The sequence below is a fragment of the Tenrec ecaudatus genome, chromosome 7 (assembly GCF_050624435.1).
Source record: "Tenrec ecaudatus isolate mTenEca1 chromosome 7, mTenEca1.hap1, whole genome shotgun sequence".
Taxonomy (NCBI): Eukaryota; Metazoa; Chordata; class Mammalia; order Afrosoricida; family Tenrecidae; genus Tenrec; species Tenrec ecaudatus.
Genome location: NC_134536.1, coordinates 166,473,433 through 166,490,262, shown reverse-complemented (window position 1 = coordinate 166,490,262; position 16,830 = coordinate 166,473,433). Strand labels below are relative to the sequence as shown.

The 16,830-nt window shown below is 45.4% G+C and overlaps 2 pseudogenes; one reads left to right on the top strand and one right to left on the bottom strand.

Moving 5' to 3' along the window:
- Positions 1-9,490: 9,490 nt before the first annotated feature.
- LOC142452604 (dual specificity protein phosphatase 7 pseudogene) lies at positions 9,491-10,577 on the top strand (annotated as a pseudogene).
- Positions 10,578-11,788: 1,211 nt separating this feature from the next.
- On the bottom strand, positions 11,789-12,417 carry LOC142452603 (CYFIP-related Rac1 interactor B pseudogene; annotated as a pseudogene).
- Positions 12,418-16,830: the final 4,413 nt, after the last annotated feature.

Genomic DNA, 16,830 nt, shown 5'->3' with positions numbered 1-16,830 from the left:
CAGAGCAGCCTCAAACACTAGCTGCACAGAGCTAAACTTTGCTTAGTCCACAGCTGCCCAGTTCCCAAGCCCAGAGGCCTGGGGGCAGGGTAAGGACACTTCTGGGGATTTGCTTGGAAGGAAAGAGAAGAAAGTAGGTGTCAGTTTGCAGAGGGCCTGACACAGAAAGCCTGCATCCTAGGCAGAGCCAGCATCCTGGGAAACCCTACAGATAGCTGGGCCCAGCCATTGTCTGCAGTATTCTCCCGGGTGACTTCTGAAGTTCCTTTCAAAGGTTCAGTTCTTTGGCTATGTTAAAGGCAACGATTTTTAGGTCTGTGAGTGTACCAGGTTGAACTGCATTGAGAAATTGCCATGGCGGTTTGCTTACCTTCCAAACCAAACTCACTGCCATCGAGTCAATGCTGACTCATAGCAACCCTACAGAGTAAAGTAAAACCATCCCTGTGGGCTCCTGAGCATATAATCATGGGAGTGGTGAGTGAGTCTGGGTAAACTAGAGAGACAAAGTCATAGACACTCATATGTGTGCAAGAGAAAATTCTATCTCAAAGAGCAATGCTACATGAAGAAAACAACCCAGCCAAGTCCAGAACAAGTCCATAAGTCTGATATTACCCCATATGTCGATACTAGTCCATAAATCCCTCTTTAGACTCACACAGTCATGCAATGACACCAAATGCAGGAAGACCACAGGCCAGTGGGTGGAAAGACTTGTGGATCCAGTGGCGGTGTAAGCGTCTCAGTGCTGGTGGGGGTCTCCACATGGCTCCTCCAGCTCGAGGGCTCTGGCTCTATCAGTGTAGCTCCATGTGGCTTGTCAACAGGGATATCTCCCAGATTCTCTCTGTGTTCTGCCTCCAAATGAGGTCATCAAACTGCGACCTGATTGACAGGCTAAGCTCCACCCTTTCACATTGACAGATAATGAAACTGCCACAAGTAGAAAGCCTAGTCTTTCTCAGGTGGTTCTGCTGGCAGTTTCACATGCTGACTTTGGGTTTAGCAGTCTGAGGCCTAACTAAGCGCACTACCAGGCTCAGTCCTGTCATCATGCATAGCAGCTAGGATTGGGTGCTGATCTTCAGCGAGGCTGAATATTAGTGGCTACATCTCATAGGTTAGCCTCTCAGGGATGGTGTGGGTATCTCCATTCGGCATTACACTCAAGATCATTGAGGTTCCTTCTGGCACACCTGGAGACAGATTTTTTTTTTTTAACAGTTGAAGAACCTCCCAGTGGGCCCTGTTATTCCTGGGTATTTCCAGAGGACGACTGGCATCACAGAACAGAGAAACCTCTGCTGCCAGATAGATATCTATCCAGGTGCCCAGCCTGGATAGAGTTTCTGTGGACACACCCTGAGATATAGTGGTTCGGCTGGTGTTCCCTCTGCCAGTGAAGCTGATGTGGTGGGCCTAAGAGGAAGTTGTGGAGGCATGTCAGATTGCTGGGCTGGGATCCTGCACCTGACAAATACTAGATACTCTCTGTGGTCCAGAGGCCAGAGATCAGGCAGGCTGCACTGAGGCCGACTTGGATCAACTTGTAGGAAATAAGCTCTGGTGAGGCTGAAGCAGAGGAGAATCCCTAGAGGCCTTGCTCTCACGGTTATGTACTGCATTCATTGTTCTAAACGGTGAACTGGATGTTTCCGGGCTCCAAAAGCAGGCCATTCTTGCCCTGATTTGCACTTGCTGTTGGCAGGGCTGCTCTTCTCTAGGCTGGGCAGTGAGATCGCAGTTTGAATGTTGGTCCTTCAGTGAGTCCCAGTTCTTTTCTCATTTGTAAGCAGGTGACTGACTCCACGTGGCCCATGTTCAATCACAGATTTTTCCTAAGTGGCTTTAAAGCACAGCACTTGAGGAGATTGAGGAGGAGACATATCTTCAGCAGTTTCCAGACCCCATGAACTTGTCGACTGGAACATGGTGCTTTTCATTCAATATATGCTACTGCAGCTACTTGAAGTTCTAGTCATCAACGGTAGTGTACATCGATTGATCCTTGTGCTCCACATAGCCACTGTGGTTTCCTTGTCCTTTTGGCTGTGGAAGAGTTCTGAGGAAGAATAATGGGTGCTCCTACAAAATATATCCAGTGTTTTGTCACGTGAATGCCAGAAACGTGTTCAAAAGCAGGTGTTCTGCACTGAACCCTCTCTTCGCCCTAACCTTCTAGTGCCAGTACTGCAACACACGCACTTGCACAATTAGGCTTGGGTCACTTTTCCCCTCATAGTTCCATGAGCCTTTGGCAATAGCCCCAATCTCATTTTGTGAGTAAATATCACCAGCTTGTTTAGAAACTCTTTCTAAAATGGGTTGTGGGTGGTGCTGCCTTAGGAAGAATGTCACTGCCTTTGACTACTGTGCAAGGGTGCAGCATGTTTCATCTGATACAGGACCTGCTGCTTACTAATGAATCATCACCAAACCCACCTAAACCCACTGCCATCGAGGCAATATTGACTTATAAGGACCCTAACTATATAGTTTTCCTGAGCTAGCATGTCTTTCTGGGTGCTGACGGCCTATTCTTTCTGCCACAGGGTAGATGGTGGGCTTGAATCCCTGACCTTGATCACCTATGGTATGAAAGGATGCAAACACACTGAAATCTGTAGACAAGATTTCAGCAGTTCTAGAAGAAGAGACAATGTGTGTGTGTGCTGTTTATCCTGCAAACGTGAGGTGTCTTTTCTCCGTGAAAAATCAAAGACCTCCTAAAATTCACTGCCATCAAGTCGATGCCGACTCAGGGCAAGCTAGAACTGCCCCTGTGAGTTTTGGAGGCTGTAATTCTGTAAGGGAGTAGAAAGCCTAGTCTTTCTCCCCTCGCAGAAGATGGTAGTTTGGAATTGCTGACCTTGCAGATAGCAACGCATCATGTAAACACTACACAACAGAGCTCCGTAAATATCAAGGAGAATGCACCCCAAATAGAGAGGCTAAGATGATGTGCGTGCTGTGATGTGGCGGGCGTTCATCCACCTAACACACCACTCACCAGGTCGTGATGCATGTGGCGATGAGGCGCCCCTTTTACAAGAGCAAGCTCAGTCTTAGCTCCCTTTAGGGCTGGGCCTTCTCCGCCAGGCCCGCTCTCCGGCTCGGCCTTCTCTGCTGGGTCCGGCCCCGCCCCTCTCCAGGCCCCGCCCCCACAGCCCCGCAGGAAAGGGTCCTTTTCAGTGACGTCATTTCCGCCCGGCGCAGGACAGTAGCCGGCCGCCGAGCTTAGTGAGCCTCAGTGTGGTACTTTCGACCCCCAAGCCGCCGCCTCTGGGAGCGCGGCGTCCGGCAGACGTTCTCGTGCCCGCACTGCGCCCGCCGCGCAGTTGATCGCCGTGACCCCCTGGGACGTTTCCCGCTAAATCCGCCCCGGGCCGGTCGCGGGCCTCTGCCTCAGGCCTGGGCACCCCTTATCCTGCTTGTCATGCTTAGAGCCCCTCCCAGGCCCTCCTCCTCGCCCCGGAAAGGCCCTGCCAGAGGCGGGTCCTGGCCTGGAGTCCGCTCCGTGTGTGTGGGGTCTCGGCCATGAGAAGACCCGGCCCCAGACTGGCCTTTCCTAGAAGGGGAGGCCAGTCCCGCGGTCGTCAGTCGCCCTACTGACCACCGAGACCCGGACCGCATGTGCGAGCTTGTGCTCCCGCGGTTTGTCTCCCGACCGCTGCAGACCCTGGGCTGTGGCTTGCCCACTCGGGATGCAGCACCCCACTTGAGGGCTTCTGCCCTGTAAACCTCACCCCAGAGATCGATGTCACGACTCACCCAGGTTCCTTTAACAACCCTAGGTCTATCTCGGCTCTTAGGGCAGCTTTGGCCCAGAGCTCCTCTGGTGCTGGAAGCAGCATTGGGCTGCTAACCTCCAGGTGTGCAGTTCGAAACCAGCTTGTGGGCAGATGGGTCTTTCTAGGGTTGTAAAGAGTTACAGTCTCCTAAAATCATAGAGGTCTGTCTTGTGCTATAGGGGTGCTATGAGTTGGCATCACCTGGACGGCAGTGAGATTGGGTCTTGGTTTTGAATTTTAGTAATTATTTTGGGGGAGTTTCCCACCATTTTGATTTTGTTTGTCAATTTTCTTGTCCTATTCTGTACTAATATTTTTTTGTGACACAAGTCCTAAAGAATACATTTTCTTGTTTTCACTCATTTTATTCTTCCTAGTGATAAGGACTTGAAATTGGTCATGTGTCAGTTATCACATGGAGTACAGAAGCTCTTCCTGGAATGAATTGTAACTACACGTATAAAGTAGTATCTCTTTCCTTCTGGTATATCTAACTTAACCATGATTTTTGTCTATATGTGTTTGATTTCACTGTGCATGTACTTTGACCTGTTTTTCCCCCTAGATTCTGTCACAGCTTTATTTTTAATAGAAGATAGCACAATATCCAGTAATAGAATTGTTCGAAATGGTAAGATATCTTACTTGGACTTAACTGAGAGTCTCCTTATGAATCATTGCATGGTGGTATTTCCATGTTTCAGAGATGTACCCACCAAGGGTTGTTGATAAAGGCTGTTGATGTTCACAGAATTCTTGTTGTCAGCTGCACTCTAGTCCATTCTGTTAGCAATGCCCTTTGACCTTAGGGACTCCTTGCTGGGTTTCCAGGCTGTCATCTGTATGTGAAGAAGTTCCCAGGTCCTGAGCGCCAGGTGTAGCAGCCGATTGTTGAACCCCTGCACCAGTACGCCTCCTTAGTCATTTAGATATTCTTAAGCGTAGTATGTTTAGATTTCTTCATGATGGACATGGTGATTTTCACTGAGAATTCTTTTTATCGTTGAATTTCATCATAATTTTATGTGTATTCATAGGCACGATTATGCTATCATTCCTTTTTTCGGTGGCCATGGAATTAATTCCAGCAGAATAGAACTGTTCCATAGGGTTTAATGCACTGTACTCTTAATGGAAGCAGGGGCCAGGCCTTTTCTTCCACAGTAAGGCTGGGTGAGTGGAAACTGCCAGTAGGAAAAGTACATTCCACTTAGGAACCTTCATTTCCCCTGCTCCAAACAAACTCCCATGCCATCAAGTTGATTCTGAATCAGCATTCCTATGTAGAGTTTCTGAGCTTGTAAATCTGCATGGGAGCAGCCAACCTCATCCTTCCCTCACTGAACTGCCAGTGCATTTGATCTGCCAATCCTGAGGTCAGCAGCCAACGTACAGAACTCTTTAAGCCCCTTGGAGTAACCCATACCAAACCTGCCCACTGCCATCAGATCAACTCCAACTCCTGGAGACTGCGTGTATGTCAGCATTCAGCCATGCCGCATACCTCGACGATGAGTCAAACCGACACGTGAACGGAACCGTACATTTTTAAAACATTCTGAAACAACATACCACATGTACTCGAGTATAAACCGAGTTTTTCAGCCCGTTTTTTATGCTGAACAAGCCCCCCAGTTTTTTGTGGTAAAATTAGGTGTTTGGACTTATACTCGAGTATATATGGTAATTATGTGCTATCAACTTATACATGAAACTCTGATTCTATATATAAAATTTATAATATTTAACATAATACAACATTTGAGATATTGGGTTTGATAAGGGTCGCTTGATCAGTTTGTTAGTCTCCACTGCATTGTTTGTCTTTACATTTGATGTTTACTTCCTAAGAACTTTGTGACTTTGTTTACGTTTATTACTGAAGTAATACTTTCATGAATGAAACCAATTTACTGGGATTGTCAATTTACAGTCATAGCAAATTGACATGTATCCATAGAGATAGGTATATTAAACAATTCCGAGATTGGAAAGCTTAGAAAAAATGAATGTGGATATATATTTGTCTCAAATAAATGTATATATATATTTGGATCAAAGTCGGCATAACTGGTAGGAGGCAAATGTAAATGGTTTCTGTAATTTTCGTTGAAATTGAAATGCATCAAAATGACATGTTCCATAAACCTGTTAAATTGGTCAGTAGTCACTAAGCACATGGGATAAAGTATACTTCCCTCTCCAGGTTAAATGTTGAGCCCCAGCTCTGCTTTCCCTCTATAACTCGCCCCTTCCTGCCACTCCCATGAATTGCTTAGCCTTTGAGAATGTTCTCTTCTGGGGCCTGTGCATATGAAATGCATTTCTTCAATTTTGGTGTCAAATGTGTAAGTGCATGTTTATAACCCACACCTAATTTTATGGTTTCCTCCTGCAGTGGGCTCTCATTGACCTGGCATATTTGTCTTATAGTAGCACAAGTTCCAACTCTGATTATATGGTTTGTCTTTCTGTCATGAGCAGCCTCCACTGTTTGTAAACTAGTATGAACTGTCTGTGTGGATGAGGGGGCTGCCATGGGCCACAAAGGCAGGCCTCTCTAGCTTTTAGAGGTGATCTTCCAGGAGCCAGTCCAAAGGCCAGAATTCGGTTGTTTTCATTTGCCTTTAGATCCATTCTAACTCATTGTAGTCACATGTATTCTGGAGAATTTGTTATCTTAGGAATTTCAAAGTTAATGTCTTCTGGAGGGTCCTTCTAGATATGAACTGCCAAGGTTTTGGTTTAGTCCTCAAGCATTGAATCCTGAGCAGCCACCGTCATGTCTTTGGATGGGATAAGGCGTCTTCCTACAGAAATGCATTTTAAGTATGTCCATTGCACTGTGACCTTGATTATATACTGCTGTAAACAGCAGTGGAGTTGCACATCTCCAACCTGTCCTGGCTTCCCTTTTGCCACTAGGCAGTGGTTAGACGGCCTCCGTGTCCCGTCCTTCTTTATCTATTGTAACATCAACCTTTCCTCCCTCAGCAGTCTACTCCTATGCTAAGTTCAATAGTTTGTTCCAAGGGCCACACAGAACTCAACAATTCTTAGGGTTATGGGGTTTTATTAGAGAAGTTAATAGATTACCACAAGTCAGGATCAGCAAGCATTGAGGATAAAACCATTTATCTCCTCAACCAGCAGCCACATTATCTCTCTCTGGTTCTATCTTTGTCTCCGTGGGCCAGGAAGCCAGCCCACCTCTCAGTCTGTGGCACAGTTCCAAGGTCTTGAGCCAGATGAGAAGAAGGTACCCCATAGTTTTGGTGCTGCTCCTCTGTGCCAGCCTCCTATACATCTGGCCTTGGCAGCCTCTGCCACTTACAAACTCCTATATACTGAGGAATGGCTTTGATGGATGTGTGGTATACCTGTTTGCAGACCATAAACCACTGTAAATGAATGATGATGTTTTAAGTCTCACCCTTCACTAAAGTAATCTTAAAGACACACCCAAGAAAACAGGATGTGGGTTGGTTCATACCCTCTACTAAGGTTAGGGCTTATCCCCACTTCTGTCGTGTAACAAAGAACTCCCTCCAAAATGGGATCACAGCCACCCGCAGAGAATGCACAATGATAAGACATCACTTAAGGAATTTTAGCTCAAAACCTCACTGCCATTCACTTGATATCAACTCATAGAGACCCCTGTAGGACAGGGTCAAACCACCCCTGTGAGTTTCCCAGAGTAGAAGCCCTGTCTTTCTCCCAAGAGCAATTGATGGTTCGTAACTGCTGACCTTGAGGCTAGCAACCCAATGGATCACCACTGTACCAGCAGAACTCCTGTAGAATTATGCTTAGAATGGCCATAATAAATGATTATATATCACATGCTACCACTTGTAATGGCTGATTGCTGGCCAATTCTCTTTAGTTTAATTAATATTTCTTTCCATCTTATTTTAATGCTTCTTTTGGTTATAAAATCCTTCAATATTACAACTTAAGTCTTGAATTTAATTCTTCCCTTTTGGTTTTCTAACTACAGGTCTTTGCACTTTTCACTTTAGTCTTCTCAAATGAATTTTTGAAAATTTTCTGTTCAGCTTGTGTACTTCGTCAGTTCTTCTATTTGCTTTAGCGATTCTACTTTCAAGACTATGTTTCCGGGTTTTCTAGCACCTACTTCCCCCTCTCCCTTATGTTTTAAATTTAATTTTTTTATTACTTCATGTATGATATTTTTGGTATCATCCTTTTTGCTTGGTCAAGTTAGGTGCATCAGAGCTATTTTTGAGATGGCCTGTAAATGTGTGGCTTTTTTGGACTTGTTTTGGACTTGTTTTAATTATCCTTATCTTCAACCTAATTTTCATTGCGCATATTTTGGTCTATTTCACAGTCGGCCATTGACCTTGTTTTGACTAAATGTATGTGGTTCTTCATTGTCTTTTCACAGAGAAATCCCAGAGGTCTAGGCAATTTGATTTGTGTAGATTTCACATCTAAAGTTGCCATTTGAAAAAAATATTTTCTTTGAAGTAGTCTTTGGTCTTACAAGTTCTGTCATGCATGTCCATCTTACTTTCTATCACCAAGTCTATATTTTCCAATTCCCAATCCTTTTGCATTTAATAGTTGCCTTCCAATCATCAGTAATTATCAATGCATTCTGACTGAAGGACGTGGTAGAATGTAACAATATTTTGTCACTATAGTTAGTCATTAGTGAGTGAATTTGAATAGTGGTGGTATTAGCTGGTCTCCTTTACTTGGTGTGAAGGAGAGCCTGGCACATCCAGCACTATACTTAACGAATGACCTTGATCTTTTTAACCATGTGTGCAGTGTCGTTCCTGAAATAGTAAACTACAGTGTCATTCCTGAAACAGTAAATAGTAAGTCATAATAGTAAAGTACATATGATTGTTAATCATCTCATAAGAATAAGGAATCCCAAATAAGATTTGATGCATTTGAATTTTGATACTGGTGAAGAATATTGAAATATCACAGACTGGCAAAATACTGTTCAACTCTGTCTTGGAGAAGCATAGCCAGATTGCTCCTTAAAAGCAAGGATGTGAGACATCATTCACCTACTGTGAACGCGCTACTGGGAGGAAGTGGTCCCTTGAACAGGACAGCATGCTTGGTAAAGTAGAGGGACAATGAAAAAGAAAGAAGACCCTAAAGAGGGTTGGCACCATGGCTACAACCGTGGGCTAAAACATAACAATTGCGGACCTGGCACCGCAGGGCCCGGTGGTGTTTTTTTTTTTGGTCATACATAGGGTTTCTGTAAATCATGGCTGACTGGATGACACCCATCCATAACACTTGTCCAAGTCAAATGACTATCCCAGTCCATTTCAGCTCACTAATGCCTAGAATACCAATACATTCTGTTTCATTTTTGACAACTTCCAAATTTCTTAGAGTTATACTTCCTCTTCCACACTCTAAGTACTAATAGATATGCTTCCCTTCCTATGGAGCCAAGCCCCAGCAGCAAATGAAGCGCCGGAAAGCTTTGCCATGTTGACTCTATTTTGAATGTGCTGCTCCTCCACAGCTGTATTTTTAATGCCTTAAAACTGAAGGGTTTGGGAGGGCCAGGTGGGCGGGCCAACCGGCAGGCAGTTTGGCAGGAGGCAGGTGCCCAGAGATGCTGCTGAGGCCCGCGTGGCCCTGGTGCTGTCCCAGGGCAGGGCTACCCAGCACGCGCTCCCCATGAAAAACCAGAGCGCACATGTCAGCCTGGGGAACGGCGAAGGCGTGCACCTGGACGGGGTCTGAGTCGGCAGCAGGTGCGGGAGCCATGCTTTGCAAGAGCGCCGAGGGGCTGCAGGAGGAGCTTTTCGAGTTGTGGCACATCAAGACGGCTGTCAACCTGGCCATCTGGACCTGATGCTGCGGGGCCTGCGCAAGGGCAACCTGCCCATGCGCTCCATCGTCACCAACCACGCCAAGGAGCGCTTCACCCCATGCAGCAAGGCGGCCACCGTGCTGCTCTACGAGGAGGCCACCACGAGTGGCAGCCCAAGCCTGGCGCCTGTCCTCGACCAGCGGCTCCCAGCCCACCTCGGTGCTGGGTGTAGGCGGCCTGCGCATCAGCTCCGACTGCTCCGTCGGAGAGTCCCAGCTGTCCGACCGCAGAACTGCCCAGCAATCACCAAATCGAAGGGAAGCCACGTGCCGTCCAGACAGCCGGCTTTCCCCATCCAGATGCTGCCCTACCGCTACCTCGGCTGTGCCAAGGACTCCACCAATGTGGACGTGCTGGTCAAGTACGGCATCAAGTGCATCCTCAACGTCACACCCAACCTGCCCAATGCCTTCATGCAGATTCCCATCTCCGACCACTGGAGCCAGACTTCTCCCAGTTCTTCCCCGAGGCCATCAGCTTCATTGACGAGGCCCGCTCCAAGAAGTTCGGGGTCCTGGTGCACTGTCTGGCCGGCATCAGCCGCTCAGTTGTAGTGACCATGGCCTACCTGATGCAGAAGATGAACCTCTCGCTGAACGACGCATATGATTTCGTCAAGAGGAAGAAGTCCAACATCTCACCCAACATCAATTTCATGGGGCAAGCTGGACTCCGAGCTGAAGCTAGTTCTGAGCAACCCGTACGACAGCCACACGCCCGGCGGGCAGCTCTACTTCTCCACGCGCACCAGCCACCACCTCTTCCCGCTCAACAGGCTGGAGTCCACGGGAAGCGCCCAGGCCGGGAGGGAAGCCCAGCCTGCTCTCTATGGCCGGGCCCACCTGGCCGTTTTTAAAAGACACCCACGGACCCGAGTTTACTCTTCACCCAGCAGGTAAATCCAAGCACCGTGGAGCAGAGTGTTTGAGCCCTTCAGATTTACCTCCCTTCATCTTTTTAACAAAAAGTGTTATTTCCAGGCTACACCCAACAGTGGATAGTATACACCAGTATTTCATCCCTTGATCCTGAGAGAGAGAGAGAGAAAGAGAGAGAGAAACGTTCTCATATGGTTGTTCTCTATTTTAAAGAGTATAATTCCTGGTGGTTTTCTGTTTGTCTTTCATGTAAAAGACAAAAACTACGCGCTAACCTTTTCTTGACCAAATGCATGTTGCACGTATGTGAAACCCCCGTTTCCGCAGTGGGCCCTTCTTTTCTCAGAAGTAAAAGTAAAAGAACTGAACAGAAAATTTCAAAGGGCAGCGTAAGAAGACAAAATAAAATTATTATAATTGAGTGTGCAACGGCCTAGAGTGAGAATCCAAAAAGGAAGAATACATATGCTCAGCATACCTAAAACTGAAGTCATTCCAGAAAAATCACAAACCTTGGGTTACAATATTGAAGATTCTATGAGCAAAATATTGAATGATATTGGAAGCCCCAAAAGAAAATGGAAAAACTAGCATCACTGCACCAAAAAGAACTAGTTAACATTCAACCATTTCAAGAGGTATCAAACGATGAAAAACCAGTGGTACTGAAGGAGGAAGTCCAAGCTGCACTGAAAACATTAGCAGAAACCGAGATTTCAGGAAGCGATGGAATAACTACTGAAATGTGTTTGAATAAGCCAGTGATGTACTAGAAATACTTCCTGATCTGCACCAGGAAATTCGGAAGACAGCTACTTGGCCAACTGACTGAGAAACCCATATTTGTACCTATTCTAAAGAAAGTTGCTACATGATGTGCATATTATAGAACAGTATCGTTATTCTCACCTAGAAGTGAAGTTTTGCTGAAGATCATCAACAACATTTGCAACAGTATATTGACAGCTACACAAGATTCAAGCTGGATTCAGTAGAGGATGTGTAACAAGGGATATCATTGGTGATATCAGATGCATCTTGGCTGAAAGGAGAGAATAACAGAAAAGTATTTATTTGAGCTTATTGACTATCTCTCCCAATTCTCCATGGCTTTACTACTATCGTTATATATCTTAACCATATGATTGTGCCTACTGAACCCATGAATAACTGTCGGGGGTGGCTACCCCACAGGCCACGGTACTCCATCCGTCTGGGGGATCTTCTGCTGGTCACTTCGTATTCTCAGACACAAAGCTTGTTGTGGCATCACTTGAGGACTCCAGCATCAGGGTTGCTTCCGCATTAAACGGAGACCCTCAGTTTGCCTGCTCATTATTGACTTCATTCTCTCCTTCTGCATGAGCCATGTGGCTCATCCCCATAAGACCCCATAAGACCCAACGCTCTTCTGTAAGACCGACACCATTCTGCGTGACAGGATTTGCCATCTGGAGTTCATCAAACCAGAGTGTGAAATGAAGGATTTCTGCAAAGTGTTGAACAAGAGCCTGCTCTCTGGGTGCTTGTCGGGGCTCCCAGTAGACCTCGTAATGCTGCTTCTAACCTCTGAGAAATTAATAAAATGTCTTTAATTTGCCTGCTAGTGGGACCACTGCATTCCATGTCTTCTCCTGCAACTTCTCCTCCGCTGGATGCTGGGTCGCCTCTCGAACTGCGTGGTCAGTTCTTCTATATGTCTGAAGTCCTCCAAGATACCTTCTGTATCTTTTAATACTACATTCACCTGATTCTAAATTTCCTTCTCAGACTCTGTAGGCTGAGCATTTTCTAAATTAAGGGGAAATTTTGACCCCTGCTCAAGGTTTGTGCATGACAAACGTTTAAGAAGATTCCCCATGTTCAAGTACCTTCAACCAGTGCTGGCTGGTGATTCGGTCCTTGTCCCTCTACCTTCGTCTCTGATTTTGTGATAAATATTTCAGCTATTTTAAAGGTCTCTGTCTGGCCTAGATCCTGGGGCCTCATGTCTCCCTCCACACGTGGGAACCTCAAGTGTTCAGATGTTCGGTGAGTTTACTCCGTAGGCTGCTGCTGCCTTAGGGTGCACCGCTCCACTCCTCACCGTCCCTGGGCTCTATGAGGGTGTACCCATTGGCCAGACCTTTGTAGGAGTACATCCCGGACCCCCAGCTTCCACAAGGGCAGCTTTTTCCAGTCTTTGAAAGTGACCTGTTGCTTTATTTGTATATAGTGTTCTTGATGGCCCCCCACAGCATCAGGTCTTCTGTCCGTGTTCAGTGACTCAAATCTATTCTTGAGATTTTTCTCAAAATTCGGGTGGGATATATTTAAAGTCATATGTTGATACCTTGGTGCCCACAGCCAGTGGTTAACACACACACACACGGCTATACTGTTGACCCCCCAGTTGTGGGCTCCCTCACATGGCAGGTGTCCCAGGCACAGGGGCTCTAAGAGGATACACTTTTCATTTGGGACAGTGGCTGGGCACAGACCTCAGCAACCTGCCTAGCAGTTACCCCCTCCCCCCCAACAGACCAGAAGTTCCATCCTGACGCTGTTCCAGAGTGTGAGTGTGGCAGAGGAAAGGGGTCCCTGCACATTTGTCTGTGCAGGGCCCGTCTCCCCATACTTCATCAATGAAAGGAGGGCCCCCAAGGCAGTCCCTCAGCAGCCCTGTGCCCATTCTGCCACGTGAAGCACTGGGTAATTCCCTGCTCCACGATAGCTACACCAACCAAGTCTCCTACAGCAGCAACAAGTTCAAGGTCCAAGGGCTAGGATGGCATCTTCATACATGTTTTTCATTTCAATAAGCTTTGAATGCTATTGTATTTTGTGCTTTCTCTTGAAGTGATAATATTATGAAAACCTAAGATCCTCTGATCGTGGGTTTTATTATTTACAGTCCTTGGGTCACACACCAGACACTTCTATTTCTGATCGTCTAGCACCCTCTGATTTCTTCATCACACCTTGCCATAGCATATGTTTTTCTAGTGAACATTTCATGAAAGCAAATATTGAGCAGAACCGCATCAAAAGAACGAATTTCCCCCCTGGTACCATGCCCCATACTTAGGGTAAACAGAGGGGAAGAGAACAGAAGTTCAAACTGTGTAGGGCAACAATTCATGGGCTGCAGTTGAAGGTGGATCTGTGCTTGCATTGACTCCTCAGACCAACAGTGTCTGGATTGCCGTGTCTTTGGGGAAGTTAATGATGTGCAATCACCTTATACTCCAGGGGGATGATTGATAATGTTGTACTTTTTTGTTTATATGGGATTTGCATTTCCTGCTTTGAGCTTTTAATTTTTCTCTTTGTTTTGTTTGTTTGTGCTAGTTTAGTTGGTCCTATGGGGGGGGTGGTTTTGTCATAAGACAGTCACGAAAGTAAAGTTCAGTCATGCATATTCCATGGACAAGCTTGTGGGTTCTGGGCTCCTGCTTAACTGAAACCCCAATCCAAGAACAGGTAGTTCTGATAACATGGCCCTACCTGATAAGTACCTTCATGAAATGACAACTCAATAAGATTGCTACAGCAGAGTGTGGTGAAGAGAGCAGATGGTGCTCAGCTATCAACTGGAATAGTGTCTGTGGTCTTGAAGGTTTGTATTCAAACAAGCTGTCATCTAAGTGAGGATTCAACTAAGTTCACATGGAAGAAGCACACTAGCTTGTGTAATCCAAAGATGACAATAACAAAAGTCAAATATGACGAAGAGAAAGTGTCAGAGCTAAAATTATGAACACCAATTTCTCGAAGGCTGTGAAAGACAATGCAAGCCCCAAACCCATCTGCAAAGTGTCTAGCCAGATTAAGCTGTTGACAAATCCCCTCTAACCACGTACAAAGATCTGGAACAGTCTTACTATCAAACATAGACCATTGTAATCCTAATCATGCTGGAACCAGCTTGATACTTGGTCAGTGGACCTCCCTCTGGGGCCAACTTGAATTTGCTAAAAGTGCTAGGGTTTCTTGCTTGTTCCACAAAAGGGTCTTCCCTGGCTTTTTAAACCTTGATGTTGGACATTTGTTTCTTACACATTGGTTGCATTTTTGTCTTTATATTGCTATTGTTTTATCCTCCCTACTTTATTTAATATTTGTTCTAGATTGTTTCTTTTGGGTTGACCAGTTTGTGAAGCACAGAAGGAGTGGGTGCATAGAGATAACCACTGATGCAAGGGTTTTGTCAGAGCAAGCCAGCCTCCGGCAGCTGCAAGGTCCACAGGCACAATTGTACGGTTATAATATATAAAGGTTATAGCAAAGTCATAGAAGATAGGAGAGAATAAAATACGGGAGTCAGACTTCACTTGAGCAGAAAAATAAAAGAATTTTGTGCTTTAAATCTCACTGGTCCCCCCTCAAAATACACTGTTGTTGAAGTTTTTAAAATGTTGTCTTTTCATACTACTTGCTAAGCACTTATCCATGGTCCATTAGGCTCTGGATGATTTTCTCTGGATCATTGCTCGAATCTTGGCAATGGCATGATGTTGATTCTGCCCATCGGCCCTTAGCATATTTTCTCCAACTCTTAAATCTCTCCAAGTCCTAAAGTGTGGCGCATTTATTTCTGAAAGCCTAGAAGCCCCGGTCATTAAAAACAAATGAATAAAAAAAATTTTTTTAATCCACAAATGAATCAAGCCTCCACTTTTCATTTCCATCAGGGTTACCATCCTCCCTCTCTGTGAGGTGTGATATATATTGGTGATACAGGACATGCCCTGCTCATGCGCTAGGCTTTGTGGGAACCCCACTGGATGAACTAGACTCTACCTCAAACACACCTGTAACCTGAGGACTTAAGACTGAAATTATATGATGTCTGAAGAAGCAGAAGACAGCTATAGCAAGAATATTGAACTGTCGGAAGGCAGACTAACTGTTACTACTACAATACCCTGCTTGCTCTATTAAGATATGCATTACTCTGGCAGACCCGTGTCTGACATTGCCAGTGAACATTATGGTAAGTTTTGCCTGACCACCACTCCCACTGTTTGTGCAAATAGCATTCAGTCATATAAGGATTTATTCTGTACAAGTGAATATGCCAGGTATTGAGATAGTCGGTCTACATTTATTCACCCTCTCTCAATATATTTTCTTTTTTTAAATTAGAACTATGGGCTAATCCATGACACTGAAAAGAGAAGGTCCTTGTGCTCCAGGGAGATGATCGATAAGATTCTCTACCATACTAAGTATGTCTATTCCAATGGTGGATCCTGGAACTGGGGAGATAATGACAGGATGTGTTTGGGGTCCCACTGGTCCCACTGTGAAGGGTACCTGAGGTAAAACTCTGTTAATAACTTGACATCCGTATGTCCCCACTCCGAGTGGTGGGCCTTCAAAATGTTGTGGGTGTCCTGGAATTAGTGTCAGTTCAGAGCCAGTGTCCAGTAATCCCCATAAACCTTGATTATTTTCTTCCTCACCCCCGCCCCCCCACCAACCTGAAATGAGCAATCACTCTTGTGAAGGGCCGCAGGTCCCTTTGGGGAAGGCTAGAAGAAAGACTGACAGTATACACCTTTGACAATGGCCCATCTTTAAAGGGCCCGGCCTTCTCCTCATTCAAGGGGCTGTGGGTCTGTAATCTGGCTCAAGTCTAGGAATTGTTTGAGGGGTCGTGACTCTCTATTATTGTGGTTTGAGTTGAACTGCTGTTCACCTGCTCTAGCATTCTTCTGCCTGTACAGAACACCTAAATAGTTAGTAGGTTCCCATGTATTTTTCTTCTAGGGTCACCACAGCTAAGTAACCAATGCCTTAAGTCCACGTGAAACAGGTTGCTTCGATTACTATGGAAAAATGGTTTGAAAAAAATTAGAATTCATACTACTCCAAATAAAATTCCAGAAGATAAGTAAGATACAAGAATCTAAAAGAACGAGAGACTACTGCATGGTTTAAATTCAGGAAACAGTCCCTTCAGAATTGTATCTTTTAATTGTATTCTGATTTCCCTGGCACAGCCAGTCAGCCTGCATGTCTATCCAAGTAACTATTGCGGGATTGTGTATATGAGTATTTGTCTCTATAGCTTTTCACTCATGAAAATTTCCCAGATACTTTCCCTTGTCTCCTTCATTTGTCCCTAACCTTCCTCTTATTGTACATTTCTTTCCTTTTCATCCAAATTAATATTTGTTGACCCCAAAGTCCATACCTTCCCCTCCCCCACTTCCATCCCTATTCCTGGTAACCATCAACGAATGTTTCTTCTAGTGTGAAAACCTGCCCTTGACTTTTAGTGTTGAGG